At 38.8% G+C, this 6000-nt stretch overlaps 1 protein-coding gene across 1 annotated transcript in view; it reads right to left on the reverse strand.

The window, feature by feature from the left end:
• The window catches only part of PDE4DIP (phosphodiesterase 4D interacting protein), a 71951-nt gene that overhangs the window by 61056 nt on the left and 4895 nt on the right, over positions 1-6000 (reverse strand). The window lies entirely within an intron of this gene.

A 6000-nucleotide genomic window follows, 5' to 3' on the forward strand; every position in this document is an offset into this window, starting at 1 on the left:
CAAGAGACCACTAATAAAATAAGGAAAACAAGGTATTGAAGGTACTTTTTTTAAAACTCAACTACAGAGCATGTTTAGGCAATGTATAAGCATTGTCACGAAGGGCTTGTTCACACCAATTGCGGTGCGTTACAGAGCTGTAGCTGGTGGAACACACAGCAATCACACACTGAATTTCCCCCTTCGTTCTTTTGCGGGAGTGGGCATGGCAGTGCAATAAAGTCAATGGCACCGCAGCCTAGCCCCCTGCCCGCAGTGCAATCGGACGCATGACAAAACATTACCTGCGTTCCGGTCCACTGCGAATGCAAAAAATAGAGCATGCAGCATTTATTTTGCGTTCGCAGTGGAACGAAACACTAAGTGTTTCATATAGCTTGGCTTTACATTTACTTTAAACCAAGTGCCAGTGTTTTTGAAATTAATAATAGGTACAAGCCTATTATTTATACTATAAAAAAATACTATATAAAAAGAAATGTCCTCTCAGAATGCTAAACTAATTAGCACAAGAATTTGTAGACATACACCTTTACTGAAAGAGAAATCCCTGGCAACAACTATTAAATAAATGGCTGAGGTACGGAAGGAGGCAAGTCAAAGAGCCCGCTCAATCAACCATATTCTGCATTCTATATAAAACTACTGCAACCAAATTTAGGAGAGCTTTTCAGTAGTAGGGCCTGTGGTTCCAACTTCTCATCTTGTATATCACCAATTAAATTTAAACTTCCAAGGCAGGTCTAAAGCTGATTGGTGACTATAACAAACTTGTGACAACAAGGAGCCCACAGTGGTGGGAATGTGAATACTAATCCTTCTTTCCAAACAGGTAAACAAAAAAAATGTGTTCTGCTACAATATTTCTGGGAAAACCAGATGACTGAACTGCTATAGATAGGTCTTGTTCTCAAACTGTTTTTAAAGGTTTCATTTTTAGTTTTGACTGGAGTGCACCCTTATTAGGAAAACAGCAATCCACAAAGTGGAGTAAGGAATGGCAACAAAAGAGAAATGTTTCAGAAGCTCTAAACTGGTGGAGATGTTGCTAGCAAATCAAATTAAAAAAAGAATATGCAACCAGAAGAAGTCTAGAATACACTGGGCAAAGTGCATCGGGCATTATCCCCCCTGGCCTTTTTATTCTTGGACCACCAGACCACCATGACAATCTGAGAAAACTGCATGGCCGGAGTCACCAAAGCATATTTCCGAGAGCAAAAGAAAGCACATTGTAAGGGTTTACATACACTTTAAAAGCTAAGAAATTCCAGAAGTATTTTTGAGACTTTGTTTACACCAGTCCAATAAAATGTCATGTGTTACATGAATGTATTGTGACAATACATTGTTAATTGTTAACCAAGGTGCTTTGACCCTTTTAGGCCCCATGCACACAGCATTTAAAATACATGAGTCCAGGTGCGTTGGAGCTAATTTCTAAACATACCTGGGTGCATTCAATGCCTTGCTATGGCTGAATGCTCACCTAGATCTATAGTAGCATCTAGGTGAATTCAGTCCAGCTGCGTCTACACAAACAAGAATTTTCTGTGTCCTGGGAATGTTTAGCCTGATATTACACAGCAAAATGGGCCTAAATGCCAGGGACGTAGCAAGGACAAGGCGACTGAGGCACTCGCCTCGGACGCAAGTGCGAGGGGGCGCAGCCAGGGCGAGGCATGGCTGGGAGAAGAGGGGCAGCACAGTCTGCAGCTTCTCCTCTGGATCCCTGCTGCTCTCCCCCGCCTGTATGGGCAGAGGCAGCTGGGATCTGAGGAGAAATGAAGCGTTGAAGCCGGACGGGGGAGCAGAGAAGGGAGCACTGTCACTTCAGGATCGCCAAGTGGTGAGGAGAGAGCTGTCCTGCCAGGATCTGACAGCCAGCGGCTCTCTCCTCACCAGTCGGCTATCGTGAAGTGACAGCGCTCTCTCCTCAGCCCCTCCCCCTACCCTGGAACGGCTCCAGCACTTCATTTCTCCTCCAATCCCTGCTGGCTCTGCCCATACAGGCGGGGGAAAACAGTGGGGATCCGAGAAGAAGCTGCAGGTTGTGCTGCCCCTCTGTGCTTGGAAGGAGCAGAGGATCTATAAATATCTGTCATATTTACTGATCCTCTGTGTGCAGCATAAACGTTGATCATCTGATCACTCCAATGTTTGTAAATAACTGGGGACACATAGTACTATGAGTCCCCAATTACGAATGGACAGGAAGTGTTTTACATCACTTCTTGTTCATTCAGGAGTTTCTGAATGGGTAGTAGCACAGCACTCTGTACAGAAGCTTCTATCCATTCATAACTGGATGATAGTAAATATTTTCTGAATGAATGGGAAGCCTCTGTATTTAGTGCTTTCCATTAATTCAGAACAGAGTCTGCATAAAAAGAGATTGAGATCCAGTGATGTCACACCCGTTGGGGGGAGTCAAATTTTTTCGTTCTTGCCTCGGGAGCAAAAGGAGCTAGCTACAGCTCTGCTAAATGCATGTGACTGTAAACACAGGAAATGTTGTTTATGCTTTCCAGATAACTTCTCCTGTGTTTAAAGCAGGTAGCCAGTTAACATGAAGCCTTAGAAGCAATATAAGCTATACAGATGCACCACTGCCTTTAGTGAAGGCATTTTTATAGGGCAAAAGAGAGGGGATTTTTAATGGCACTGAGGAAAAGACCGGAGATATTTTATACCGTATATACTCGAGTATAAGCCGTCCCGAATATAAGCCGAGGTACCTAATTTTACAAAAAAAAAAATGGGAAAAAGTATTGACCCGAATATAAGCCGAGGGTGGGAAATGAGGCAGCTAATGGTAGATAGATACCAATAAAATTACATTAATATTTATACTTTGTACATAGTTCTACTTAACAACTGAAAAAAAGAAAGGATTAACTGGGAGAGTATCAGTAGTTTGGATTGGTCCTGGGGCTTTATAGGTTTCCTACTAGGTCTTCTGACAGTTGAAGAGACTCAAAGTGGCATAGATTAAGTAAAAAAAACAGGTTGCTTAACAGTTTTTTAAAGATATCAGTTCATGCGAGTTGGGAGTTTTATCTTCTCCTAAAGTTTTTGTTAACATGAAAAGAAAAACACTTTATACTAAAACAGTAAGCATGATATATAACAGGGTCCATCAAAGATTCTGATATAGCATATAAAATATAGAACAAAATGGGCTACCAACATAACATAGTAAATCATTTATACACGGTGAAGTGGATACATCTGCTGCTTACACATTTTGGGAGTCTGCCGCCTGTCAATTTCCCTGCATCACTCCTGCATTTAATCAGTAGACCCTTTTTATAATAAAAATGTGTGACTTATGTACATTTTTATTACAAATATTTAATACTACTTATAAAAATCTCTTCTACTAATCTTTTATGGATGTGTTTTTGGAATAATTAATACAATTGGTCTCAAAATGTAAATAGTTCACTATTTAGACATTTTGGTGAAGGTTCAGAGGCATGTAACTAAATTAATAAAAAGTATGGCAAATGTTACCTATATTAAAAAAATGTACTTAGATATGTTAAAGTGACACTAAACTCAGGAATTAAATGTTTAAAATGCATTTAATTACCCACCTCTCCAAGCTCGCTCACTTGATGGACTAGAACTTCAATACAATTTAGCGAAGTACTGTATATGTAAGACTTTAGTCCATCACGGGAGCGAGCAGGGACCATGGGTAACAAAGTAGCCACCCTCCAGAAGGCAGGACAGTATCAGTACCAATTCAGAGATGATTGAAGGATCTACAGCCGAGTGATACACAAATAAGATACATTTTTGTTAATAGTTAAGGTACTTTAAAGCATTTTTCAGATCTCGCTCCTGAGTTTCGTGCCACTTTAGGTTTGGAGAAAAGGGCTGTACAAAGGAAAAAGGGATATCAGGTGCACATAGAACATGTTTCAGTTTACAAAGATGTTCTTTATAACAGCAATTAAGTGGTAGAATACTTTACCAAATTTGGTACTAATGACAAAAACAATTATTCAAAGTAAAAAAGGACTGAATAATATTCTTGCTATTTATAATATCCAAAGTTATAATAACTAGAGACTAAAAGAAAAGTATTCTGGTTTCAGGAATTGAGACAACTGATTTTGGGGAGTCACAAAGGATTTGTTTTCTTCCTCTAAAGGAAAAAAATGGAAACTTCTGCACAATTGACTTCCCCTTGACCAGTGCTGCAGGAGTTGAGAGGTTGAACTTGAAATAAGGGGTAGAGCACTAACAATATGAAGCGTCTGGTGGTGTGACTATCAAGCTGATGTTTTGACAAGTGGCCTAACTTTTTTTAGGGCTCCATTCTTGCACTCTAGAAGCACCGCCTGGTGCTGAAGAGCCTATGGCTTATATCAGTCTGGCAGGGACAACTGACACACATTTTTTCATAATTCTTTTCACACACTGGATTATGTGATTTTTATTGCTTGATATGACAATTGATGTGCATATGTCTTGTCCCTCCTTAATGCCTAAGGCCCATAGGCAGGAATGGAAAACATTGCTTTCTTAAACCTATTTCTAAGACTGTCATTAGACTGATACTAGGGGTTGCAAACCCTATGCCCATTCATTTAATAGAAGACACAAATTATTGCAAACTATAGGCCTCTTGTGCACCTTCCCAATTATTCCCACAAAACTGTCATAGATATACTCTGATCTGTGCATGTTTGCCATTCACACTGTGACTCTTAACTCTTTCCACACATACCCAGATCTGTTCTTGAACTTAGAAAATAACACAGTAGGGGGGAAAACATGAAGGGAAAAAAAGTGTGACCAGTGTAGTCTGCATGTTTTCTAAAGAAAGTGTCTAGAAGTGCCACATATTTTCATAGCTTACATTACAGACGAAGCACGCTATATTACCCTTATTTATAACATTTTGACTAAATTTAATAAAAAGGAGTCTGTATGCCAATGCACCAAAGAACAAATATTCAGAGACAGTATAGTGGAAATCTGATTAGCAAAAATCATGCAAAAGGCCAACACGTTTCTGTGGACTCTGACACCTTTTTTCAGGGCCACAAGTAGGAATTCAATACAAAATACATAAAATAGTAACAGATTTAAAGATTGTATGTGACATTAAAAAACAATGCATGTGGCTATTACTATATGAGATAGATTCTAGACACTATAGTAAAATCAGTGTATGTGGATATTTATAAAATAAATAGTTTTCATACTGCTTATTAACTGCCAGTTTTTTTTTATTATTGCACACAGATGCTAAAATATGAATTTTTGGATAGAGAATTACTTTAAAACCCCAAAAATGGTAGCTGCATTTTTTTATGACACATGACATTTGCGCAAATTTTTATCAAGTCAATATTTTTAGGAACAAATACACTAAAATGAAGTTTCGTGCACACAATATAATAATTTGATATGGATTTTTTGATATATGTGCAATTTTAAATATATATTTAATAAATAATTTTCTACGACTAATATAAAGTGTATGGTCAAAAATTTTGAAACAGTGGTGGGATCCCCTTTTTCGGGGAAAAATCGTTTTTGTTAACAAATTAATAGGGGACCCTCCATTATAAACAAATCAAAGCTTTATTGATAATTTATATATATTTCAAACCTTCCCACCCCGCAGTATATATCACACAATATAATACCCAATTTTTCTGGAAAAATATAAAAGAGGAGCACACATCAATTAACCCCTTCGTGACGGGAGACGTACACTGTACGTCCAGCCACAAAGGGACCAAATGACTTGTCACGTACACTGTACGTGACGAGTTATTTGCTGCTTTAGAGGGCTGTTAATCGCTGAGAATCAGCTTTTAACATTCATTAATGTATGCCCTTACTACAGAGGCATTCATTAATGAAAGGGTTAACCTTTTTCAGACACCCGATACCTTAATATCGGGTGTCTGAGAGTCAAAGCAGAGGGACACACATGCCGGCTTTTGCCGGCATTCTGACAGCTCGTATAGATCG

This window comes from Nanorana parkeri, unplaced genomic scaffold (assembly GCF_000935625.1).
Source record: "Nanorana parkeri isolate BGI_ZX_2015 unplaced genomic scaffold, ASM93562v1 scaffold311, whole genome shotgun sequence".
NCBI lineage: Eukaryota > Metazoa > Chordata > Amphibia > Anura > Dicroglossidae > Nanorana > Nanorana parkeri.